This window comes from Lutra lutra, chromosome 9 (assembly GCF_902655055.1).
Source record: "Lutra lutra chromosome 9, mLutLut1.2, whole genome shotgun sequence".
NCBI classification, from domain to species: domain Eukaryota; kingdom Metazoa; phylum Chordata; class Mammalia; order Carnivora; family Mustelidae; genus Lutra; species Lutra lutra.
Genome location: NC_062286.1, coordinates 14,483,406 through 14,510,527, shown reverse-complemented (window position 1 = coordinate 14,510,527; position 27,122 = coordinate 14,483,406). Strand labels below are relative to the sequence as shown.

The 27,122-nt window shown below is 42.5% G+C and overlaps 1 long non-coding RNA gene across 5 annotated transcripts; it reads right to left on the bottom strand.

The window, feature by feature from the left end:
- Nucleotides 1–245: 245 nt before the first annotated feature.
- Nucleotides 246–25,850, bottom strand: LOC125109717 (uncharacterized). 5 transcript variants are annotated; one of them, XR_007130353.1, is made up of 6 exons: nt 25,610–25,850; nt 14,931–15,071; nt 13,491–13,561; nt 12,734–12,904; nt 868–953; nt 246–556 (listed from the first exon to the last, which is right to left on the bottom strand). It is a non-coding gene; the product is annotated as an uncharacterized LOC125109717 (long non-coding RNA). The 5 variants fall into 5 exon arrangements; XR_007130352.1 differs by lacking the exons at nt 246–556; nt 868–953 and adding exons at nt 5,767–5,822; nt 13,895–14,019; XR_007130354.1 differs by lacking the exons at nt 246–556; nt 868–953 and adding an exon at nt 971–1,264.
- Nucleotides 25,851–27,122: the final 1,272 nt, after the last annotated feature.

Genomic DNA, 27,122 nt, shown 5'->3' with positions numbered 1-27,122 from the left:
ATAAGTCCCTGGCAGGCCCTTCCCAGGAGAACTTTCCTCAGGTAAAACCGTGGTGAAACCTCATAGGTGCCAGCAGTCTCTGACAAGAGGAAAACTGAACTCAGAATTGTCAAAACTAACAAAACCCAAGAAGGCCAGTTACATACCCAAACTAGAGTAATAAATGTTTCCTGATTAGTAGAGGGTCTTATGGGATATGTTTTAATAAGGAGATTAAATTGGATCACAATTAACATTACTTATGTATACAATCAATATAGATTTTTCATTAAATCAGACAGAAATTCTACTTTATCATCCTGTTTGCTTTGCTGATATTGGTTAATCAAAAGTCTTTTTATTCAAAGATGTGGCGTAGGTAAATTTTAATCCAGACATTCAATTATCCAAATCACTGACATTTTCCTGTTCTCAGAAAAATGCTCCAGGAACACAGGCTGCTTGTTCCCCTCCTACCTTGGCTGGCAGAGAACTACAGGGTAAAATGTAGAAAATTGGCAAAACTCCATTTTCAATCCATGTTGAAAACTGGGATCAATCTTCCTTCTCTTTCTCCCTAAAATAGAAAGAAGAAATACAAGAAGCCCTTCTTTATATAAAATTGGATCTTAACATTCTCCGGGGTGGGGGGGGTGGTGGCAACCCCTGGATCCCAGATGAAAAGGGCCCAGTTTTCCCAGTGAATAATCTGGGACTGGGAAGTGGAGGTGAATGGTTTCCTGGAACTGTAAAAGACCTCCCCAGTCCCCTCTCAGGGGACAGAGGGAAACCTCTGGGGTCAGGGATCTGAGTCAACAAGAACAGGGAGACAAGAGAGTCAGGGAGGGAGGCTGGGAAGGGGAGCTGGCAGTACACAGCCCCTCTTACCTCCTACCTGGTCTGGGGCTCAGCAAGGCTCCCTGGGGTTCTTTCTATCTTCTCCAAATGCCAAGAACAAGTTGAAAGAGGAAGCACTAGGTAAGAAGATCATGAACTCCAGACTCACAAGTGTTTATTGATTATTTGTTCATTTGTCATTCAAGAAGTATCATGTATCTACTGTGCATCAAGCCAAGGCCATTTATGGCGATAAATGATTCACAGCTGCTGTCTCCAAGAAGCTTCCAGCCTAAGGGCCCACGAAGAAGCTGCCTCTCACACCAAGTCTTGGAGTTGTGGCTGTATTTGTGTTCAGGGTTCCTTACTCTCATTAATTTACTGTGCCAGCCTTTCCCAGTGGATGGGGAACACTGGTATCTGACAGGAGGACAGAAAGCAGTATAACCTGCATAACCAGGGGAACTGAATTTAGTAGGGGCTGGGCCTCAGGGCAGAGCCTAGGGTGTGGCAAGCGAGAGACCTAGGGCACAGCATTTGTGCAGGGGTCACTCTCAGGGTCGTGCTAGTGCTGGATCCACCTAACACTGGTGGGTAGACAGATGTACAAGTCATTAAACTCTCTGAACTTCGGTTGCCCATCTGTAAAACAAGGAGATGCCTACCTCATAGAGGTGCTGAAGCAATTAATAATATAATATTTACAAAATGACATAAACATGTCATTTTAATCAAAAGTAATGATTGTTTTTAACCGTTTTCATGAAGCGCAATGGCATCATTAATAACTACAACCAAAGCATGCTTTGTAGTAGATGCAACCCATTGTATTGGGAATGGACTATAGAAATCAAAGGATCTGGTCCTATGCATTAAAAAAAGCAGTAGTTAAATATAGTAAGATCTTGAGCAATGGACTCAGGGAGACTTGAATTTTTTTAAAAAGATTTTATCTATTTATTTGAGAGAGAGAGAGAGAAACAGAGAGACAGAATCTGAAGCAGACTCCCTGAGTGTGGAACTTGATCTCATGACCCCGAGATCATGACAAGAGCCAAAACCAAGAGTTAGTCATTTAACGGACTGAGCCATCCAGGCGCCTCCAGACTTGGATTTTAATCCCAGCTCTGTCACCTACAAATATGGAAGCTAGCCTCTCAAATCTCCCGTTTCCTCATTTGTGGGAAGGGAATAATAATAACCCATAGGTTTGCTGCTGAGGACTCCATGAGACTCTGTGTGTAGCACTCAAGTTTCAGGGCCTCAGAGGGCTCCCCGTAGATGGGAGCCGCTGTTCCATGCTGGTGGCAGCCAAGCCAGTTTGTGCTAGGCCAAAATGGCTCCTGATGTACCTCATTTTTTCCATTTCCTTTGGCTGAGCTCATCTTACACTACTCTGTGTCACAAGGACGTTCTTCCTATGGGCTTGGTTTTAGGAATAATTATACTACGTATTGTGCCTTTCCTAACTTTTTCCAGAATTCTAGCTGTGGTATGAGTGCCTAGAATGAAAGGCTTGAACTTTTTCCTTAAAAATAGGAATGAGGGGGTGCCTGGGTGGCTCAATTTGTTAAATGTCTGCCTTTGACTCAGGTCATGATCCCAGGGTTCTGGGATCAAATCCGACATCGGGCTCTGTGCTCAGCCGGAATCTGTGTCTCCCTCTCCCTCTGCTTACCGTTCCCCCTGCTTGTGAGCTCTCTCTCTCTCTCTCTCTCAGATAAATAAATAAAATATCAAAGAAAAAGAGAGGAATGAGGAACTACATTAACAGAATCAGGTTTTTATTCTGTTAATTTAGTGAGTTCAGTATTTACCTTAAATATTACTTTAAATCAGTAATTCAATATTTATTGCTTATTTATTTATTTATTTATTTATTTATTTTAGAGCGTTGTGGGGCAGAGGGTGAGGGATAATCTTAAGCGGGCCTACGCCAAGTGTGGAGCCCACTGAGGGGCTTGTTCTCACAACCCTGAGATCATGACCTGAGCTCAAATCAAGAGTCTGACACTTAACTAACTGGGCCGCTGAGGCGCTCCTATTTCAGTATTGATTTTAAAACTCTGTTGTGAAGCTGAAAGTGAAAAAGAAAGACCCACTTTGCTGCTTTTCTCTCAATTCTTGCTGCAAGCTGGAGGCACGCACTGGGCTGGTGACACAGAGACACATGGGGCTCTGGGAGTCAGGCTTGGAAAAGAAATGTTGTCTTAGCCCCGGAAGACGAAGGCGGTTTGGACTAAGGGAAGGCTGTGATCCTGGCTCCAGAAGGGGTCAGACAATACATCCACAGGTTTAGGGAAAGACCTAATGGCTCAGAGAGGACGTGAGCCCCTCTCTCAGCAAGTACTTACTGAACACTCAGTGGCACCATCAACACTACAGGTAACATAGATACCACCTAGACCCCTAGCCTAAGTAGCTTCCCGCTGGTGTGAAGGCAACAGTGTTGCACAGAGGTTAAAGGACCTTGATTCCACAACTCTAGCATATGGAGATTCACAGGTGAAAATGGTTACAGTTTATCAGTTTGCTTTTTTCTGGTCCTATCTTATTCTTTTTTTTAATAAAGATTTTTATTTAATTATTTGACAGAGAGATCACAGACAGGCAGAGAGGCAGGCAGAGAGAGAGGAGGAAGCAGGCTCCCTGCTGAGCAGAGAGCCCGATGCGGGGCTCGATCCCAGGACTCTGGGATCATGACCTGAGCCGAAGGCAGCGGCTTAACCCACTGAGCCACCCAGGCGCCCCCTATCTTATTCTTCCATCTGTAATTTATCAGTTCCTGTTGGCCAGTGCCTTAATCCAGCTTCTGGCTTAGAATAGCCCTTAGGAAAAAGTTGTGAATGGATGAATAGATGAGTATGTGGGCCCTTGAGGCATGTCTTAGCCCTGATTTCCTAGGAAAGGGAATTTTTTTCCATATCATTAATTTTACAGTTGTCTGGTTGGATTCAGTCAATGAATGAATCTTCAAATTTCATGATTGATTTTTCTCACATTTGCATATTAAATAGGACCTAATTTATATGAATCTATTTTTTAATTGCTTCAATTGTTTATTTAAATTCAATTTAATTAACATATAGTATATTATTATAAGTTTCAGAGGCAGAGTTTAGTGATTCATCAGTTATATATAACACCCAGTGTTCATTATATCATGTGTCCTCCTTAATGCCCATCACCCAGTCATCTCCCCACCCACTTGCCCTCCAGCAACCCTCAGTTTGTTCCCTATCGTTAAGAGTCTCTTACGGTTTGTCTCCCTCTTTGATTTCATCCTATTTCATTTTCAGGAAAGGGGTTTTTAATGAGGATGAGCCACAGGATTCTTCTTCACCAGGGAGAAAGGATTGTGGGCACTGTGAATCTCCAGTTATTCTTGAAAAGTAGTTAATCGTATCATTGGAGGGATGTTCTCTCAGTTTCACTGAATGCATTTCTGTGCTCAAAAGAGATCGGAGGTGAAGACTGGGATGTATGCTGTCAAGATCCGTGTGATAATTTTTCCCTTGAATTTAAGTTTAGAAATAAAAGTATCTCTAAAGATGGATTTAAATGCTTTGGATTTGTAGTTAAAAACTACTGTTAAACAAACGAGCTTCCTTTTTGTTTTAGCAATCAGTGTGCTTAAAACTGAGAGCTCAATTGTGCTAAACCTACCTCAGCTCCTGATGATGCCAGGATGGGACCCATAAAAAGCCAGGTCTAGCCAATGATGGCCCACAGACTGCATCCCTCTTGCCCTGGGGATTGTTCACACTTCCCACTGTTTCCCATAAGACCTTTGGCAGGTCAAACATCGCATCCTTCCATGCTTCAAGTTCTGTGGGAAGTGCCATTTACTTTTCCCGTTTGCTCTGTTGCTTTAGAGAGCTATATAATACTGGTGAAGGAGGCTATTAGAAAACAGCCAGAGTGTAAGGACTGATGATGGAAATTTACAAATAGGGCTGATCCTTACGTCTCTCTGGCTTGGCTTCTCCTGTTGCAAAGCTGCACTTCAACTAGCCGCACTTGTTGATTCCTAAGGTGCTTTCTCTAATTCCCTTTGACTCCGCATCACTGTTTCACTTCTCAACACCAAGCAAATTCTGATACAGTAAAATTTTCTCCTATCTGGAGAGCATAGAACCCAAAGTCTTCAGCTTTGATCACAATCATAAAATAAGTCAATCCATCATAAACTGCAAATGGGCAGGGTTTGGATGGTTGTGCTCAGCAGGGAGTCACAGCACTAACAAATCTAAGAGGAAACTAAAAAGAGATGCAGTCATTTTCCCAAGGTCACAAAATTATAAGAGAAGCAGATATCCAAACCCAGGTCTTCCCAAATCCATGCTCTGGAGAAGAACATTCAAGAGGGTCAGTGATGAGATAAGGGGCCACCCTGGGTGATGACATCGCACATTAATTTAACACCGCTTCTTCTTGGCAGCAAGCAGCTGGACTCCTAGAGTACCCTGAGGTGCTGCCATCGGAACCTAGGACACAGAGTCACCTCCAGTCTCCAGGAAGCCAAGGGCATTAACTGAGAAATCCCAAGTGGATTTGCCAGTCAATTTAAAATTAGAACAAGTAACAAAAATCTTGAAAATAAGAAATGCAAACACTTTTTTCTCATGGTTGTATTTTAAAATTTTATTCTAAGGATATAATCAGGGATATACACAAAGTTGTACATACAAGAAGTTCATTTCAGTGTTGTTAATAATATAAAAAAGTAGAACTAAACTGATGGTCAACAAGAAGTCTGAGTAAATTATGGCAGGTATGCAGAATGGGTCTTAGTCCCTGTTGTAGAAGAATATAGACTGACGGGGAAACGTTTCTTGCAATGTTACTAAAGGAAAAGATAGGTTACAAAAAAGTATTTTTTATTTCTGAAAAGTATATTAACAGTATAAAAGAAAGATTTGGGTAAATAAAACACAATGTCCAGAGTGGTGGGATTTTGGTTGATTTTTGTTTCCCTTCATGCTTCTCCATGTTCTCCAATTTTTCTGTAATGAGCACGCATTATTTTTGTAATCAGAAAAAAATGTCAAATAAATGCCATTTATTAAAGATACAAAGCCAAATCCTGCCCTCCAGCACTCAGCTGAGGACACCCATGAATTATGCTCCTTGATGCCCTCCGTCTCATACAGGAGCTCTGGCCACACAATTGTCGAAGAGACCCACCCTCTCTGTCCTCTTGAGGACTCAGGACTGGCCCAGAGGGAGCTGGGCTAGAAGACAATATGAGTGTCACCTTCCCTGTAGGTCCATGCACCTGGTCTGATTTCATGCCCCAGATCCAGTCTTCCCAAAGAAATTCCTTCTCCCACCCAGTGTGCTGCCTCATGGAGTAGGCTCTCTTGTTCCCCCCGCCTGAGGGGTTCTCACACTGCAGGATGTGGTGATGGTCAGTGCCAGATTTTCCAGGGGGTTCCTGAGGGCCTCCTGCTGAGGAGGCTCGTGGAGGCCAGGGCGTGCTTGGGTTTGCTTGAATTTGCACTGGGTAACACCCAGGCTCTGCTTTGCTGCATTTTCATGAGTAAAGAATAGGTAATCCTTTTTGAAGGAGGTAGGATTTAAATCACATGTTAAAGGCCATAGACTCAGAGTGAGCTACTGGCCATCTGCACGCCTCTAGGTCCTGCCTGGCTCAGGATATTGAAGGTAATCGGTTGGACAGGCTCAGGGTTGTAACCAGCAACCAGCAGGCTATAGGCTGAATGGATGCTTTTGAAGGGCAGCTGAGTTTCCGCCTTTAGAAATGCTGTCATTTGCTCTGAAACGAGTGCTACGCCTCCGGTTGGGCTCTCTCTTGCCTGCTGCTGTCACAGAGAAGATGCCCAGCCCAGGAGCACAGGCTCAAGTGGGGGCCGGGTTTACAGCCCAAGTAGGAGCCGAGGAGAAGCGTGGGCACTCAGAGCAGGAAGAACCTGGGAAGCAGCTGCTTTCCCAAGTGCTGTGACGGGGGAAGGAAAAGTCTGGAATGGACCAAAGCCCAACTGCTTCTGCTCTTCTGAACGTGTGACCCGAACTTAGTTGAGTGCGTCTGCGAGCTCTCAGAGGGCAACGTTCAAAGCTCCACTGTGCATGTGTTCCCTTGGTCTCCTTGCCTTTCTTTTCCCCTCTTTGAAATGAAAAATAAAGCCACCTGTCAAAGCTGGTGATATGTTCAGGCCTGTAACCCACACAGATTCAGGAAGACTTCAAAGTAGAAACTCCTTGGATCAGATTTCATTTCACTGCAGATGGTAAATTTATGCCCTGAGCTCCCACCTTTGGTCTCACTTCTGTTCTTTAAGCCTCTGAAGAGAGTATACAGTGGTCTTAGGTGCAGACTAATGAGTTAAATGCCACTTATTCTCTCAAACTTTACAGACTATCTGGATTTCAACAGAGATGAGCTAAGACTTAGCTTTTTAAAAAATTTTTAAATAGACTCTGGGGGTCCTGGAAGATAGAAGGGGGTCCTTTGCCAATAGAAGATAAACACACTTTGATACTCCATCTTCCCTACTAGGGTGTCTGTCAACCTTCATAGTACTTGGACTCTGGGGTGGGGATAAAAATAGTGTAAACTCATAGGGTACTTGTGAGCTAATTTAGTTCTATTTTTTTTTTTAAAGATGTTATTGATTTATTTGAGAGAGGGAGAGAGCATGAGCACAGGCTGGGAAAGTGGCAGAGGAAGAAGCAGAGTGAGGAGCCTAATGTGGGGCTTGATCCCAGGACCCTGAGATCATGACCTGAGCTGAAGGCAGACAGTTAACCGACTGAGCCACCCAGGCACCCCCAATTGAATTATTTCATGCAAAGGGGTAAGAATACTGCCTGAGACAAAATGTCACATATTTGTGTGAACTATTGTTTCCCTGAGGAACCAGACATGGAGGAGGCTGGTAAAAGGAAGGTGAGTCTATATGCTGACCATTCATTCAAAACTCTCTTTACCCATTAACTAGAGTAAACTCCTCTGAGAGCCATGATTTGGCCCTAGCTTAGAAAAGGGAGATAGTGATGTGTACAGTGGTCTTCTTCCTTGGCTATTTTGTTCTGGAAAGGATGGCATTCCACCTCCTTAGAGAGGATCTGCCCAATCCTTGCTCTGTCTGTCATCTCCGAAAGTCTACAATGCTTGTATTCTGGGCCATGCAGCCTGGCCTAGTATTGCACTGCCTATATAAAGCTGGTGTATTTTTTTGCTTATCCCATGACGCTTCCTTTACTGCTACCCACATGGCTTCTTCGCTGTTTTACACATCTGTCAACCTCTGGCTTTCATTCATGTCTCAGCTAAGAAGCATTTGTAAAGAAAGGAGGAGCTATGGCTTGGAAGAGATGTTGAGTTTATTTGGAAGCTTCTCCCTCATACTTGGGGCAGGGCCCTCCAGGTTGGCAGATCAGTGACTACAAGTGTACTGCCCAGGTGACACTCAGATCATCTTCCAGCCCTGCTCCCTCTAGCAAGGGAGGGTCTGTTGTCTCCTGCGGACAGAGCACTCATTTGCTTTCCAGATCAGTGACAGCTGACCCAGTAGGAGAGCATATTTCCCCATGGTCCAAGGAAGCTTCTTTGTGGACTGTAAGGTTCAGGTAGAGGTCAGGCCCGTGTACACTCTCAGGGCACAGGGCTCTTGGACCACGTGCTCAAGATGCCTTGCCTCTCGTTCATGATCTGGTTCTGTCTGGTCCCTCCTCTGGAGGATAAATGATCCAGATGGAGTCTGGTTTGATACTGAGTAGGCCACCATGGTCAGTTGGCTGCGGGTTAAGAAGAGTCCTGGGAATGAGCACTTCCAGGTTGCCCTCTTAGACTAATTAAGGAGGTATGAGAGAATGCTTTAATCTGTATCCCAAGTAGACTTCAGGACTCCCATTCTTCCCACCTTCTTTTCCTCTTTCCATGTGGTACTTTCTGCATGGATAAGAACCTGGTATGTAAACACCTTCTTTGGATAATCACCATTACCACTGGACTTCCAGCCAAGAATGAGACCATTCAACAGACATTCCCAGGTTACAATTCCATCCAAGATCTTGGGGAAACAGAGAGAAAATAGCTCCTGTCCTCAGGGAGCTCACAGTTCCGTGTGGCCGACAGATTCATGGAGAGAGAATTGCCAAGAGCACCGAGACTGTTGCAGTTGAGGGATACATGAGATGTGGTGGGTGGGCTGCTTTCTTGACCGGCTGCTCCATGCCGGAGAGGGGAGCTCCTTTCTCATGGAAAAGCAAGTTCCCTTAGGAACCCTGATCTTCATCAGATGTAGAACATCTCCTCCTTTGGGGACTGATACCGATGTTAGCCACAGCCTTCCTTCACACTTGCAGAGAGTTTCAGAGAGGTCTGGTGTCTCCACATAGAAGCCGAGCCTGGTTCTCAGAGCCATTTCTCCCGGCCTCGCCAGCTCACTGCTCAAGCTCCTCAGCTGCACCTGCTTCACTTAGATGATATCAGAAGCCCCTGAGTTCCTTTCTGCTAGACTCCCTACCTTCTTATGCTCAGGTTCATCTTTGGTGAAGTCTTCATAGCCTGCCCATCCATTCTCAACCTTTTTTTTTTTTTTTTTTTTTTTGAATTTCAAGAGTCACTGCCCGTCCCCTTCACGTGGCAATTGCCGCTTACACCGAGGTCTGTCTTTGGTCTCAGGGTCTCGTATTGCTGGCACTTTAAAACGCTGCTGACATTTTCAACACATTGGCACATAAACTCCCCCCGCCCCCGCCATGTATTTGGTTGCCCCTTACAAAGCCTAGAATACTGGAGTATACATGGTAATGATTCAAAGGTTTCTGTTAATTTTCTGCCTTTTATTTTCCCATCTGTCCATAAATACTACTTGACTGTATTGCTCTTCCAAAATGAAGACAAACTTCTCACACACTTACACACGTGATCATTAGAGTAGCTCCTCTTTGTTGAGTACTGACTACATGCCAGGATATAGATGAATCGCACACATCCTTTTATTTTAGCACGTATGATAACTTGCAAAGTAAGTGTTACTATACTTCTGTTAGAGGTGAGGAAAGTCTGGGGGCTGTTGTTAGTGTCTGGATGGAAGAAGGGAGGCAAGTCTATATGCTGACTATTCATTCAGTCGTGGTCTACACCTGTTGCCATGTAAGCACCTCTGCCAGGGGAGCACTGGGTTGGAGATCGGGAGATGGTGTGTGAGAGGAGTTATTTTAGGACTGATGAGCTCCCTTCAAGTTCACAATTAACTTTTTTTTTCCTCTCTCCTTTGGCAGTGTTAAGCTTTAGACAGAACCTGGTTCAAATAAACTGATGACAAAAGGAGGGTCGCTTGGACTTTTGTACTCATCATGTGACTCAGGTAGTCAATATGGATTTAGCATAGCTGTGTTTTTAATAATCTAAGCCAGATTAAAGGGATCCATGTTTGAAATGTGTGTTTTATTTAACAATGTGTTACTTGTAGCACTTCAGGCACACGTGGGTTTCTGAGGTTCTGTTGAGGAAGCTGCCCAAATGTTTGGTGTGCTAGGGTTTTCACAAGATTTGTCTCCTCCAGATCTTATAAAAAATGAGCTTTAGTAGCTCCCATGTCCCTCAAATAAATGAACACTAATCAACTCACCCAGTTCAGTTCATTTAATTTTTAAAATAGCTCCATGCTCTTTTACTTTTAAAATCTTAAGAGATTTCCTGAATAGATCATTACCACCAAGTTGGTACGGACTTGCGGAGGCCGTAAAACAAATAAAGTCATTAAAAATAATTTGAACAAAAGGAGTAACTTGATATTATGCCATCTACATTTGGTTTAAATGACGTTTTAAAGTTCTCTTTCATCTTACTAAACAGATCTCTAAAAGAGAAAAAAATGTGATTAATAATTATCCTCCATAAATCTTATGATAACTATTATAGTCTTTGGAGAATTATGAATCCACATCTGGAAAAAGTATTTTATATGCTACTGCCTGTAAAGCAGCAGGCCATGCATTTTACAAGTGCACGTTAGTAAGTAAAACTACGGTATGTTTTTTGGGTTCATCATTTTCCCCTCCAAAAGAAGTGTAAGCCTAGTTTATTTCATTATAAAGAGTGCTAATAAAGTTTATATGATGCTTGTTTTCCTCCCTTACTTTGGTGCTGATGCAGTTTCCCTAGGTTTTTTGAAATGAGCTTTCTATCAGAACTCAGGGAAGCCTTCATTATAAGCCGGGTCGTTGGTCTCCTCAGAATCGGTGCCTGGGCAGAAGCCAGCTGGTCAAGGGGGTGGCAGAAACATCACAGGAGTGAGCTAACACCATAGAAGCCACAGACTTCACTTTTTTTTTTTCTTTCCTTCTCTTTTTTTGGCTCTTGAATTTGATTCCTTTTATACTGTTTGAAATGTACAGGTCTCATGAGCTAGTGATTCAAAATGCAAGATCGGCTCATTTTTGGAATTAGAAATTTGATTAAACTTAAACATTTGTTAAATAAAATGAGTAAAGTACTTTGAGAGCCAACAATGTCCCTTGGAAATAGAAAATGTTTTTTCGTTTCCAAGCAGCTGTTTGCAATAAGAAGTGGCTGGTGAGTGAAAGGGAAGGACGCCATTAAGCGAAGGCAACCCCTCCAGAGTTTTATGGAGCTCTGCAGTCACGTGAGCGCCATCAGTGATAAATATCACAATAGAGGTTGCAATGTGCCTGGTTTTATTTCCATGTGGATCCTTGAATACGCTTTAACTCAAGTCACAGAATCCATTTAATGACTGACCATGGAAAACCACGATCCTAGTGTGCACAAAAGCAACCTTAGTGAAAAAAGATGTAGAAATCTTATTTCTAGAAGAATAACCTACAATAACCCATAACAATAACACCTGTAAACCAAATTTTCTTTTGTTTGGATTTCAGAAAAGCAGCAGGCTAAACTTTACTAAAGTTGATACCAGGTTTTCTGTCTCCAGAGAGGTTTAATGCATTTATCTTTTGGGCTTCATTTCCAAGCCTTGAGTGACCAGATTAAAGGCCCGAGATGCTGTTGGAATGGGGAGGGCCATAAAGTTCAGCGTCCAGCCCCCTTACCTCACAGATGAGGAATCTGAACTGCTGAGTGGGAAAGGGACTTGTTCCAGGGCCATAACAAGCACAGAAAGGACTAGGAACCCATGTTCACCAGACTGGGGTCTGCCAGCTCCTAGCTACTCTGGTAGACTGCCTCTAAAATATTTCTAAATTAAAATGGGGGTAGGTTGGCCCATGAGGAGTAGGGTTTCTGTTCCTTTCATCAGATCATCAAAAGACATCTCCTGGAGCCTCATTTATTCCTCATTTATTATAGAGGTAATTGATGGTACCACACACAATGTCAGACCAAAGTCACTTAAAGACTGATAGACAGACGGTGTTAGTGCACTTAGGGCATGTGGAGAAATAGTTCTATTGTTTGAGATTTCTAGACTTATTTCCACCAATAATTAGATGTGTGAGCTTGCATAATTCTCAAAACAATGTATATCTAAATCTCTTCAACATTTAAATAAGATCAGAAAAGATGATTGCAAAATGACCTCTTATGGGGCACCTGGGTGGCTCAGTGGGTTAAAGCCTCTGCCCTCGGCTCCGGTCATGATCCCAGGATCCTGGGATCGAGCCCCACATTGGGCTCTCTGCTCAGCGGGGAGCCTGCTTCCTCCTCTCTCTCTGTCTGCCTCTCTGCCTACTTGTGACCTCTGTCAAATAAATAAATAAATAAATCTTAAAAAAATGACCTTTTATGTATATGTTAAGGAATTAATCCAAGATTGGCTTCAGAGTTCTGATGAATGACAAGATTATCTTATATCTGTTCCAGTTTCTATCTAATGCTATTTAAATGTGCTTGTATCAGTTAGACCTTCCAATGGAACAAACCAGCCCAAAACTTAGAGGCTTAAAGCAATACCCATTTACTCACCTGATGATCCTGTGGGCTGGTGATTTGGGCTGGGCTCACTCACATGTAGTCAGGATGATTCCGTTTCTGGGGAATAACTGACCGCTGGTGGTTGGGGTGGTGGAAGCATGTGGGCACTTGGTTTCTCTTCTGTAGGCTAGCTTGAGCTTGTTCATATGGTGGTTGCAGGTTCTAAGAGACAAAGTAGAAGTAACCACGGTCTCTCGAGGCCTGAACTGGGAACTGGCACACCAATTATTTCCACAGCATGTGTGGCCAAGTCAGACCCAGCGGATCCATGGGGGAGGGGAGATAACCTCTAGCCTTCATTGGGAGGAATTACAAAGTCACAGCATAAAGACAAACTGACATGGATACAGAGAAGAATGGAGGATTTTAGCTATTTTTGTAGCCTACCATTGTGCCTAATTCTTATTATTTAGAAAACACTGTGTGCTCCTTGAATCAGCAGTACTAAGAATTTTAGATTTCATGAACCAGTAACAGAGCAAAACAAAACAAAACAAAACAAAACAAAACAAAACAGTATAAGGAATCCATGTAAATATTTAAAAAAAATAGGGAAATTTTGGTTGTAATAAGTAAGAACATGTAAAACCAAATGCCAGTCATCTTCTATCCCCATTACATATATAATATCAAGGACTTCATGAATCTCTACTTCTTAGGAGCATCACGTTGAGGCTCAGCACCCTGGCTTTAGTCTTCCCTGGACGGCTGGTAGGAGGAATTGGCCCTCAGAGAGTTTGGTTCCTACCTCGGTACTGCAGTCAGCAGCTGGGAATCCTTGATGAAACCATTTACTTGGCCAAAGCTGAGTTTTCTCATCTGTAAAATGAGACAGACGCAACACATTTTTCATGTCTTTTTGTGAGAATTAAATGAAATAGTATTTGTATTTCAATTGCTGCACCCTCTGCCAGGCTCATAATAACTGTTCAACATAAGACAGTTGATTATTGGATGATTGATTTGGTTTTTAAAAAATGTTATTGATTTTTACCTACACCCCTTCTCATTGCTGGGTCAAGTAGGAAATGCCACAGATTTCTTTTTGTTTTTAATTCTGATTAGATTTAATACAAAAGCACAAGAATATAATAGATATGAAATTCCAGCCACATTTCATGAAAATGTAAATGAATAGCTATAATGGCATACCTTTCTCACAGATACTCAACTAGTATCAGCACCTTCAGAATTTCATCCTCATTCTGTGCATGGCACTTCCCAATCATGCGTATTTTATCTTGGGGTAAATAGTTTCTCAGGGCTTGTCTGATACCCTAGGAAGTTTTGCAGGAAGTTATTTACTAGCCTTTCTTTTGCAACAACTAACTACCCTAATAACTAATATGCAAAGAACCACTTATAACATCTCGAAGAAAAGACTCCCATTTACCCATTTTAATATGCTGATCTTACTCTTATAATTCTCTCAGGAAAAGAGATGAAGAAACACCAGAAAAAAGTGATGACCTAGGTTTGTGTGAAGCCATCGTTGAAGGGAAGGGGCAGGAATGGTTTTGTGTAATCCCTCCTACCAGCTGTTTCTGAATCTATACCTTTTTTACTTGTAATTTTCATCTAACAGTCCCTTAGCAGCTATTATTAAGACGAGATTACATGTAGAACTACTTCTTGGTTGCACATTGGAGTTATAAAAATTTCAATATGCTAGAACTAATCAGGCTTTAAGACTAAGACAAAATGATTTTCAACAAGTCTATTTACATCATAGCCTGTCACCAACTTTTTTTCCCACTGCTCTTCCTATCCAGTTGGCTTCCCCAGTCTACATCTGAGTGGTTTCCATTTTAGGTAGAGAGAAAATAATGAATGTCAGGGCTTGTCCCTACTGTACTTGGTCGTCATTGGGCTTTATTTACACTGGTGATAAACATGGTACCTTTCTCCACAGTGGTAGGATTGGTTTCCTCACCTCTGCAGTCCCCCCCATCCAATCTTAATCCTATGACATGCCAAATGGGTCCACAACTCAGAGAAGGTTTCTGAAGCAACTGAAGAGTTAATTCTTTCTGTAGCTCTATTGGTTTTTTTTTTTTTAAGGCATCCCTAAAGATGTAATTCTTGCCAAAAAAATAATCTCAAACTTTGCTCGAGCCAAAGAAACTGCCTCAGCAGCTTGCTTAATTCTGTCAGTGTTCATGAATCCTTCTCACTCCTCCATACATACCTTTATACCTTTGTGTTGAAAAATGCTGTGTGAGTGTCTGTGTGCATGTGTGTCCCTGAATTCTTATTTTCTTTTGAGGTCTGGTGTCCAAGCTTGTTATTCAAAGTGATGGCTAATGTGATTTCTGTACCCCCTATTCATCTGGAAAGATGACATAAAAGTAGACCAATTGATAAACCTGAGAAAAACAAAGGGAAGGAGGATGTCATGAATAATAGCAATAAAATTAACTTCCCTACATTAAACTGTTAGTTCCCTGAACTTTATTTTAAAAGCCTGACACTAGGAACTTGAATATTTACCACTCGGTGTCTGTCTCTCGCTCTTCCTCTCTCCCTTCCTCTCTCTCTCTATTGGATTGAGAGAAACCTGTGGATTATAGCAATTTTATATGTCTGAACCTTCATTTGGATTTTTAGGCTTTCTTTGGCAAGCATAATTTGGTACCATTTCATTTTTTCACTTTACTCAGAAGGATAAATATCTTTGTGATGAGGTAGCACGCAAATCCCTTGCCATACAGCAAACCAGCCTTAAATACTGTTCTCTTTGAAATGGGACCGACCTCTGTAGACTGGAAGGGAGGCCATAACAAAACAAAAATGCCGCCCTGAGACAGAACCAGAATCTAAAACCCGTCATTCTCTTGAGGGTTGAAAATGTTTCCCTTCAAATGAAATTAGACTTGTGTTTCTACCATTATGGTTTTAGCAATGGAAATTTGATAAGGATGGCTATTTCTCTGTTTCCAGATGCTTCCCCAGCAAACTGCCCAAATTTCCTAGCAGCGATTGTCTAATAAAGTTAGAACCAGTGACATTTCTTCTGATGAAACTAATGATGGCTTGTTAGACTGAACCTGCACATCTTCTGAAGTTTGATAGCACACTTCTAGAAAGGTACAGGTATATGTTTTAAAGTCAAAGTGTTCACATGTATGAGATAACTGACAACTTTTGAAATACATATCCAGAGCTGTGGGTACAATTTGCTAGGAAGAAACAAAGAAGAGCTTTGTAGGTAGAACAATAGGCTGACAAAGGTAAAGGTTGTGTTGAGTGCCAGTTGAGAGTTCTCAAGGCTGCATTGAGTGTTCATGCAAAAAAATAGAGAAAGAGGAGTTCGGATGGATGCAGTAGACAGCTTCTGGCATGGCTCCTGGTGATTCCTGACTTCTGGAATTCATGCCTTCCCCTTAAAACTAGGCTGGACCTGGTGACTTGCTTTTAACCAATAGAATGTGGCAAAAGTGGTGGGATGTCATGTTCATGACTGGGTTATAAAGACTGTGATGTGCTTCTTGCTAGCCCTCTCTCTCTGGTTTCTCTTGTAATCTTGTTCTGATGAAACAGGCTGCCATGTCATGACCCGTCCTGTGGAAGGGACCATATGGCTAGCAAGTGAGGGCAACCTCTGGCCAACAGCCAACAAATAACTTGAATCCCTCGTTGCAGTAATGACAAGCAACTGAGTTCTACTGATAACCATGCGACGGAGCTGGGAAGAAGGTCCCTCCCCAGGCAGGCCTTCGGATGAGACTGAAGTCTTGGCAGAGACCCTAATTGCAGCCTGTGAGAGACTCTGAAGCAGGGGACCCTGTAGACATGGTGCCCAGACTTCTGATCCACAGGAGCTGTGTGACAGTAATTGTAGTTTAAGCCTCTGAGTTTTGGTATAATTTAGTATGTAGCAATGAATGTTCTATCAGTCAGGGTTTTCCAGAGAAACCAAATAGAGGACACACACACACACACACACACACACACACACACATACGTATATATTTTCACGGAGAAAGAGGGAAACAAAAGAGAGGGGGAGGAGGAGATGGAGAGATATCATAAAGAATTGGCTTGTGAGGTTATGGATACTGATAGTCCATCTTCACTGTGGACCAGCTGGAGGAGACCCAAGAGAACCATTGATGTCCAAAGGCAGTTTGCTGAAAAATTCCCTCTTGCTTGGGGAGGCTGAACTGTTTGTTCTGGTCATACCGCCCAGTGATTTGATGAGGCCCATCCATATGACAGAAAAATCTGCTAGCTCGAAGTTTACTGATTCAAGTAATTTCATTCAAAAACACCCTCTAAGTTGACAAATAAAATTAACTATTACAGATGTGAAGTCATGCCTTCAAGATGTCTTTCAGAGAAGCTGGAACTTGGTAATATCCTGAGCAAGAGAGAGCCCGTCTCAGCCCTTCCATAGGCTATAGTAGGAAAAAAAAACTGCATTTGGGGGAGATAAATCTGACAGAGTTGGGTGACACTTACAAAGTCAGTTATATCTCAGCTCTCAGACCATTGTAGATGATTTTGAGGACTTTGGAGCAGGTATACGTACATTTTAACCAACTGATAGAGAGCAAGTACCCAAGTGGTGCTCACCTAGATTACAAGAGCACAATACTAGCATCTCTGAAATCCCCATGTGGCTCCACCTGATCAGAACTATCCTCTGTGAGTTTTTATAATATATTCCATAATCAAAGAAATTTGGAAAATGTAACCAAACTTATGGTTATGAATATAAGTGGAACACAGAATGTACACTGATTGTTTTAAGTGTATTAAGATTTCCCTTCTCAACTAGATATAGTCTCCTAAGAGCAAGGGGCTCATCTCATGTTCCTTGTGGGGACTTGTAGCTTTCAAGCACAGGCAGGGTGGCGTCTCATGGCATCTCATGGGTGCCATGTTGGTATTCACTCATGGTTATTTGACAACTGGGTATGGGAGCAGTCTTTTATGTCTCAGAATTGTCAGGAGGTAAGATGTTTTGGTGAGAAAATACATGTACTGCTGAGCCCCAAATCCCCCCAAAACCTTTCATTTTTAGGGAAAATTTGTCTATCTGTAAAGAAAGAACTGAGTGTAGCTAACCTAGGCTATGTTTTGTATAGACAGAGTTGAAATGATTGGGGCTCTGAGACTTTTAGAACTGTTTAAAGATAACTGCTAGTTTTCAATGCTCAAAACTCAGGGTCTAGGCTTGTGGCTATGTTATGGAGGTTAAACAGGCATCTTTATCAGAGTTTAATTAGCTGTGTGTTGTGTGTGTATGTGTGTGTGTATATGTGCAGGTGGGGAGGGAGAGAAAGAGAGAGAGTCAAAGATCAGGGCCAGTTCTGAAGGTCACACAAGTACAATGGAAGCCCACTGTCCTGCCTGCAGTATTTCACCTGGTGATGAAATTTCTAGGCTCTGCAGAAAATATATTCTGAATTTCTTCTATAAATATAAAGTGTTCATTTCACTGTGGCCTGTTGGCACTAGAATTCGGTCTGTCAAGGTCATAACAAAAATGGACACCATGCCTTGAAATGCCAAGAAAAACAAATGATAAAAAGGAGCCCATGTAGACTTAAATATGCAAACAAGCTAAGGGCTCTTGCCCAGCAGCAGGATGGGGGGCTCGGGGGGTGCAGGGAAGGGGGAGCAAACCAGAGGACTGCAGCGTGCATGGGGAGAACACTTGCATACCAGGCAGTGAGGGACTTGACGCATGCGTCCAGTTGCAGGTTTAGTTGAGATTAATGTGCCTTGATGACCAGTCCTGTCCTAAAGTTTCCAAGAGGAATCAGATTCTGATGCCAATTTGCCTCAAAACAGATGGGCAAGACTTTTCCATGGGGAAAGAGCAGCAAGGTGAAATGCCACATGTCAGGAGAAGGTATTTCAGACTTAATTTGCAACAGGCAGAAATGATAGAGAGGAACAAACTGGCCTTCAGAAGGTTCTGGGGTGAACACTGAGAAGGACCCCAAAACTCAGTTCTTAGAAAAATTGTCCTCTCCCACTGACCTCTTAGGTTTCCAAAGTTCACCTGTTGTGAAATGCTAGTATTTGTTGCTGGAAGAGGACACCAAGTGATGTTTCATCGTCTGCAAAAAAATTTTCTGTTTTCATGAATTCAGTGTGAGAGCAAATATGTCATCACTTGTGCTCAGTGTTACAAAAGGGGGAATTTTTCAGCTGTCTTTATTGGAACAGAGCATGTTTTCACACTACTTGATGTCAGTGTCTCCCATTTTAAGCTCTTGTTTTTATTGGACACATTGGATTGCTTTAGCCCGAATTGCACATATCCGAAACCCACTAGATTGTAGGCCAGACGATCGGGCCAGAGAATAGCCACTTATTCCCAGATTCATGTCAAAACTGATTGAAGTAGAGATCCAAATATTCCACCTGCATGATGTCATCTTAACTCCCCGGAAACTCTGCTCTTTCCCAAGATGTATGTGTTGGTTATAACTACGGGTTCTATTTTCACTAAGTCCAAATTTGTGCTATTTAGAACTTAAGAAAAAACTTTGTAACTCACAGAACCCCTAATATGTACGGATTACCACCGCTGAGGCTGCATACATGTCCTGTGGGCTGCAACTGGGAGAAGGAAAGAGTAAGGTCGTACTGGCTTGGGGAGGGAGGTTGCAAAATAGATGGAAAGCATTAAAGGTATCTTTCAGTAGATGTTTGGAAAGAAACAATGTCAGAAATGTTGCTAGGACAAATGAATAACTGTCAAGATACAAAATGGAAACAAATTTCATATTTAGCCTCAGGACTAAAATATATTAAGATATATTAATGATATATATTAATTATATATTAATGAGTTGGATATAATATATAAATCATATAAGTCTTTCCTACTATAGGATTCATCACTCATAAGTATTCATAATTAATAGCTATTATCTTAAATTCTTAAGTATTATTATACACTGGCTAAAGGTAAGTATGATACAAAGAAAAGAACACCGGTCTTAGCTTCAGAAAATGTGGATTTTAATCTAATTTTATATGATCTGTGTGACCTTGGCCAAGTGACTTAGCTCCTCTGTGTTTAAGTTTCCTTAGTAGTGCAATGGAGATAACAATAGTCATCTTATCATCACTGATGCAATGACTGATACAAAATATGAGAGCACTTAGTGCTATGCCATGCACACAGAAGGCACTTCTTAAATAATTGTTATAAGAAAGAACAAAAACATGAGCTTGGCATTTGTGTAGGAGGTCCGTGTGTGATATGTACACACAAATGGGAAAAGAACAGATCTGAAAGAGGTGTATCAGGGCTGGGAATGTAGGCACAATGATGACTAAGGGTAAACAGGGTGCTGGGCTTCCCAGAATGACTGTAGCTTTTGAGGGTAGAGATTATCCACTGCCCTATGTGTCTTCTTATCCTTATGAGCTGTTCGTCCATCCCAGTTCCCATTATGATAAACCCCTACGTCTCTGGACAGGAGTCTTCCAATGCCAACTCATAGCTGAGTTAAGCAAAATGACTTTTGACTGGGTCAGAGTCTGCTGTTCTGAAAGCATTCCTGGGGAAATATCTGGACCTAGGCTAAGGGAAGGTGGAAGGTGGTATGGAAGTGATGGTCATCCATGGTAACTTCTATTTACCTCCACTGGCAACCTTCCTAATGTGCTGTGGACAGCTCGGTGTGAGGAGGGCCTTTGTCATGGAGGACTGAAGTTCAGGAGGTTAGAGGAGAGTTACAATCAACATACATTGCATTGTAAACTCAAGCTGGAATTTAAGAGCAGAGGCTCTGCCTAACGAAATATTTTTCCATTGTCAGCAAGTGCTTCTCTTAGTTTTGTCCTACACACTTTTCCATTTGGGGGGTTCAATACTTCCTCATTTTGCTTTGGTTCTCCAGAGTTTATCCAACAGATATTTATTGAAACCTGCCATGTGTGAGACCCACTCTTGTAACTGAGGGAAAGCCATTGATGGCTCATTTCTTCAACCCATTCTCACATACAGTCCTCCTTCCACTGACCATTTTGCCATTTTCTTTAAAGGTGAATTAAACTTACCAGTCTTTATGAAGTGACAAGCTTGTGGACTGCTCTGCTATGAGCATAGGAGAAGATAAAGGAGAGGCACAGAATGGACCCCATGGTTTCTTTCTAAACTTTTGGGGTCTTCTTGAACAAGCTTGGTAGAAAATCTTTCCATGAGGCAGTGTACTGGCAGAGGAGCCGCCAAGGAGAGATGGGGGGAAGAACAAGAAAGTAGGCAAAGGATGCTGGCCGCTATTTCAGACATTTAAGCAAGACTAAGAGTCGGGGTGAGGAGCTTGAAACAGGAAGGAGATGAGCAGGAAACCCCTTTTATGTAACATTTGATGTATGCTCCAGGGGGATGATAGGTGGCTGAGTAGTAGAACCTAATATATTCTACCTGTAAAATGTTAGCGAACCTTGTTTTAAGATGGAAATAGGTACATCGTCCAGAAGTTATCTTTTAGACTCATAATTGCTAGATGACTCATACAGACTAAAATTCTTCTAGAAATTTTATTTATTTATTTATTTATTTCAATTTTTTAAAATTTCAATTCAAGACAGCATGGTACTTGCATAAAAACAGACACATGGGGCGTCTGGGTGGCTCAGTGGGTTAAGCCTCTGCTTTCAGCTCAGGTCATGATCTCAGGGTTCTGGGATCGAGTCCCACATCGGGCTCTCTGCTCAGCGGGGAGCCTGCTTCCCTCTCTCTCTCTGCCTGCCTTTCTGCCTACTTGTGATCTCTGTCAAAGAAATAAATAAAATCTTAAAAAAAAAAAAAAAACAACCAGACACATAGACCAGTGGAACAGAGTAGAGAGCTCAGATATGGACCCTCAACTCTATGGTCAAATAATCTTCGACAAAACAGGAAAAAATATACAGTGGAAAAAAGACAGTCTCTTCAATAAATGGTGCTGGGAAAACTGGACAGCTATATGTAGAAGAGTGAAACTCGACCATTATCTTACACCGTACACAAAGATAAACTCAAAATGGACAAAAGACCTCAGCGTGAGACAGGAATCTATCAGAATCCTAGAGGAGAATATAGGCAGTAACCTCTTTGATATCAGCCACAGCAACTTCTTTCAAGATATGTCTCCAAAGGCAAAGGAAACAAAAGCGAAAATGAACTTTTGGGACTTCATCAAAATCAATTCTAGTTAGTTAACATACATGGTAAAATTGGCTTCAGGAGTAGAATTCAGTGATTCATTACTTCCATACAGCAGCCAGTGCTCATTACCACAAGTGCCCTCCTTAATCCCCATCATCCATCTAGCCCACCCCCACCCACATCCCTCCATCAACTCTCAGTTTGTTTTCTACAGTTAAGTTTCTTATGGCTTAAATTTTAGAAAAGAGGTAGAATCCTCATTGTTCCAGACTTGAGGGAAGACTTTCTTTCTTTCTTTCTTTCTTTCTTTCTTTCTTTCTTTCTTTCTTTCTTTCTTTCTTTCTTTCTTTCTTTTTCTTTTTTCTTTTCTTTCTTTTTTTGAAGGAAGACTTTCTGGGGGAAGATTCAGTTAGGGTTTGGTCTTGAAGAAGAAGTGAATCTTGGGGAATCAGAGCAAGGTGAAGGAAGCTGACTGAGAGGCAGCCCAGTCTCTCAGAACACTAAGCCCCTCTTAACTCACCTCTGCTTGAAGTTCCTTTGATCAGCACCCCAGAGACAACCACTAAATACTTTCTGGAGCCCAGGGATGTGCTCTTCCCATCACTCTTGCCCTTCTAGTTCTTTTATAACAGGTAACACCTAAATCCTTCCCTACACCTCAGCTCCTTCTCCAGCAGCTCCAGCACAGGCCTGCTGCTTCTATGGACTTTGTTCTTCCAGATAGCCTACTGAATTGTAAACATCATCTAGAAAGCCTCTTCAACCCACAATTCCTAATCTTTCATTCAGAGAGCACAAGCACAATTTTGTCATTGAGTACTGAATGTTTTCCTTGGCCTGCACTGTTGCTGTACCATAGGTCTACAGGTCACAGATGTCCAAGTCACATGCTTGCATTCAGTCTCTACAACAGCACCCAGATGCTAATAGGCAGGGCAAGTGTTATGAGTAACATTTTAGGAAAGGGAGGATTGAGTTGTAGGAAGCCTTGCATGGGTCACACATACCACTTAGGGCAAAACACAGATCTCCTGATTCATGCTTTGGTACTTCTTTTCTGCCATGTGGTCCTGCCACCATCATCCCTGTTATAGGCAAGCCTGACTAAAGGCGCAGATCCAACTATTGTGCTCATATTTCAGATGAATTAAAAACTGGAGAACTGACATAACTTGCTCAAAGTTACATAAGTGGCAGAGATGGGGTTTGAACTGAGGACAGAATGAGTGCAAAACCTACTCTGATAACCATCATGTAATCTAGCCACGTTCAAAGGAAGGGATTTGTTCCTTTAAGGCAGAATATACACTCATTGATGGGAAACAAAATCTTGTGCTTTGTCTCAACGGAAGGAGGAACTTGGTCACAGAGGAGTGTTGAATAAGGAAATGAACAACCTTGTGAAAGAGTGAGTTTACATAGACACTCCACTATTAATGGAGTGTCTTTGTTGTTGGAGATGCTGCAGAATAGAGCCCTGCATTATGAAGAAAGTTGTAATAAGTCTTTCTAAGGATTCTTTTAGTCTTGGAATTCTTAACTTCTTTGAAATCAGTGCTGTAAGTAAAAAAGCTATGTTTAGAAGTTCTTTTCAAGCATCCTTGAGCTGGGAGATAGAAAGGTGGTCTTCACTTTTAGGACATTTCCTTAATGGTTGAAGGAGTTTTGGCAAGTCTTACAAATGTCATTTGTGCCACTGATGATGTCCCCTACTCCTATTCTCTGTCCTCCCTTTCTCCTTCTTCCCTTGGAGTCCCATCCAAGACTCAATCAAAACTGACACTTTCCTTCTGTTTCCCACTCTGAGTTTTTTAAAAACTCTTTTAGAAAAGAATAGAAAAGCAGCAAATTTGACTCTTTGTTGTGTCCTTAAAATTGGACTACCTGAGCAATTGCTCATTTTTGTTTGTTTGTTTGTTTGGTTTAGAGTCTGATCTAAGGTGATTCTTAATCTCTGTGTTGCAGGATAATAGTTTCTAATATGTCAGCTCCGTCCTGCTGAGTGTTCCATCAACACCCTTAACCCAGTTATCTGCAAGGGCTTTGACCCCAGACAGGGAGTCTCAGATGGAAGCCAGGACATTGCTTCAGGACCGGCTATGAAAAATGCATGTAAGATAGAAAAATGTGAATTATGTGTGAAACAAACAAAAGCACCAGGCAACATGGAATTTGTGTCAACAAAAGCTTGCTGCAAGCTGTTGCTTGCTTCTAAGGGGGAAGTAGACTCTGGCGCTGAGGGAACAGTAGCAGAAAAGGACTTTTGCAAAAGACGTGCAGAAACAAAAGGGGTGAACTGTTCTGGCTGTAATTGCTTTCAAGTTCTTAAGCTCTCCTCTCTCTTGCATTTGTTATGCAGCTGGGGAAGTTACTGATTACTGAGTCCGCCGGAGCCATGAGAATGGGAATAACTGACATTTATAACATTTTGACATACTCAAGAGAAGAGAAAAATAGTCCAAAGGGTGGGACCTCCAGTTGACTTTCTTGTTGACTATAAACCAACTCCATGACTGGATTACTTGAGTGAATAAGGGGATGGCAAGGTTCTCAGGGAGATTCATGCACTGGAATGTCTAGTTCATGTTCCAATTAAAATATTAAATCTGGTGATATTAAACTGCACAGACTTTTGCTGCCACCAACTGAAAATGTTATAAGGACTAATTTCCAAGCAAGCTACAGAAATCCAAAATTATCATTCCCTCACTGAGAGATATTTCTAGGCAAGGGACAACCAATATGCACATTTTTTAAAAAAGCAAATTATCTTCAGTTATTTAACATGATTACCCCGTTCCTCTCTGGACCACTGCTGGAGACCCAGGCATCCAAGTGCCATAGGCTGCTCTGTCAAATATAATAAATAACATTCCAATTATGTTCTGGGGGGGGGGCGCTGCACACAGCTCGAAGCTGGCTCACAGCCACCCTTGCTACCACCAGAACTGCCTTGCTAAGGTGTTCTGGGAGAAAAGAGCCCTGTGCAGTCCAACTGGCAAGACTTTTGCATAAATACATCTCCCTTTACAAGGCTGATGAGATTTTGCGGCCTACAGGCCGTAGCCTCAACCCAAATCCATGACCACCGCACACAGTGATTCATGTGGGAGGTACCACTTCTTGCTCACACTTCTCCAAATGGCTCCTGGGGCTCATTGCAGCCTTTTAAAGAGAGATTGAGGGCGCTACTCTGCCAGGCCTGCCGAAACAAGGCACCCTAAAATAGAATTTGATGTTGTGGGTAGGGAATATTCAGTTTAATTCCAGACCATTTAATTCAATACGTATTTACCAAGTGCCAGTTATACATCAGGTTCTGTGGACCTGCCTGTGACCTGAGCTCATTGCCACTTTTTCTCATCCCCTAAATCTTGGTTTCTTCATTTATTAAATTCTTATGGATGACAATAGAGTGCCCTCAGGATTCCTAAAAGCATAAATAAAAATGGGTGTGTGGTGTGCACCCAGCCCAGACCCCGATCCAAGGTGGGCATGCATTGAACAGCAGCGTTCTCTTATCCTCCTCCCCTTTCTGAAAATGCTCAGAAACAGAAACCCATCAAGCCTCAGGTATCACTCCAGGCAGGAGCAGGAGATCTGTAGAGAGTATCTCTGATGAAGATCTTCTTAGGGCTGTATTCCTACATGGAAACAGTTGGGTTATACTATCAACCTCATAGGGTTATAGGGAAATTGGGTGAAACACTGTCTGAGGAATATTTAATGCCTGTTTAGGGACTCACAGATTTCCTGCAAAGCTGTTACTATGATCTATCTTTGTATCTTCTTGGCTTGAAACCTTTTGGATTCTGGAGGTCCAGTGGACCCTCTTTACCTCTTTCATGGCTTCTTGGCTCCCTAGAGTTTGGATATGCCTTTATTCATTCCACAAACATTTACTGAACACCTGCCAATTGCCAGATGCTTTGCTAAGCCCGTGGGTCACAAGGACAGATGGGATCACCAAAACTGGTCATACGAGCAGGATCCCTGACCTCTAAAAGCTTATAATTGGTTGAGGAAGCCAGAAAAGCAAACACATCATTTCAATATGATGTAATAAATGCAGGGGCAGAGGTCACCATGGGGTGAAGTGGGAGCCCAGAGTAGGGACCTGTACCCTGCTGTGGGGGTAGAAGGGGTAACCAGCGACAGTTCCAGCAAGGACAGCTCAGGCAACTGCACATTGAAGGACAAATATTTCTCCATTCTTAAGACCTTAAAAGTATGACTTATACTTGTGTCCTTGAAACATCAATGGGCTATAACTAGTGACCCAAAAGTCTAAATTCTGCCATCAGACTATGCTTGAAAGGTAGCACAGCAGGCTGGGAATTCTGGGGGTTTCATTTCATAGGAATAAACAGGACTCCCTTCCTCCCCTTGACCCCAGAGCAGCACTTTCTGAGCTCTTGTGTCTATACCCCAGGTTCTCCTCAGTTTTTTTTTGCTGTAGGCCTCCCCTGTAGGACACCCCACACAGCTGGGTCCCCAGGGTGGCCTTGAAGAAAGCCTGGCCAGTGCAGGGACCAGGGAGCACACCCATAAATATACAGACAATGCTCACAGGAAGACTCAGAAGGGAAAGAACCCCAAGACTGTCCACCTCCCTAATGTCCCTGTGCTGCCACTTGAACCCATGGAGGGACCGAACAGCATGGTGATGAGGACAAGAGAGTTTGTGATGAACTGGGTAGCAAGTGATAATCAAAGTTCTAGAAAGTCCATGGCCCTCCATGTCTGGTTTCTGGTGTAGAAAATAATGCTCTGCAATACCAGTGTTGGCTTCTTCGCTAATGCCTTTGACCACAGAGCAGGAAATCTTCCTCGTCATTCCAGAAACATTTTTAAGAACCCTGACTGAGAAGCCTTATACCTCCATCTCAGCCTGGGCCTGAGCTGGGACCCAGGCATGCCCTGTGTTGGATTTCTCCTGGCCGTTTCTTCTTACCGTGTTTTTCTCCAGTCCTTAACATCCCTGCTCATTTCCTGTCCCATCTTGTTCTCCCCTAGGAAGCCCTGAAAGGGGCCCCAAATTTCATAAAAAGTCAAACTGCTAGCTCAGCTTCCAGGATTCCTGAAGAAGCAAATATTAGTTTCTTTTATGAGCACATGTTCACTTTTTAAAAAGACTTCATTTTTTTAGAGCAGTTTTAAGGGTACAGCAAAATTGAGAGAGAGGTACAGAGATTTCCCACAGCCACCTGGGCATAGTCTCTACACATGTACCCCCTCCTCCCCATGCCCCCCGCTGTG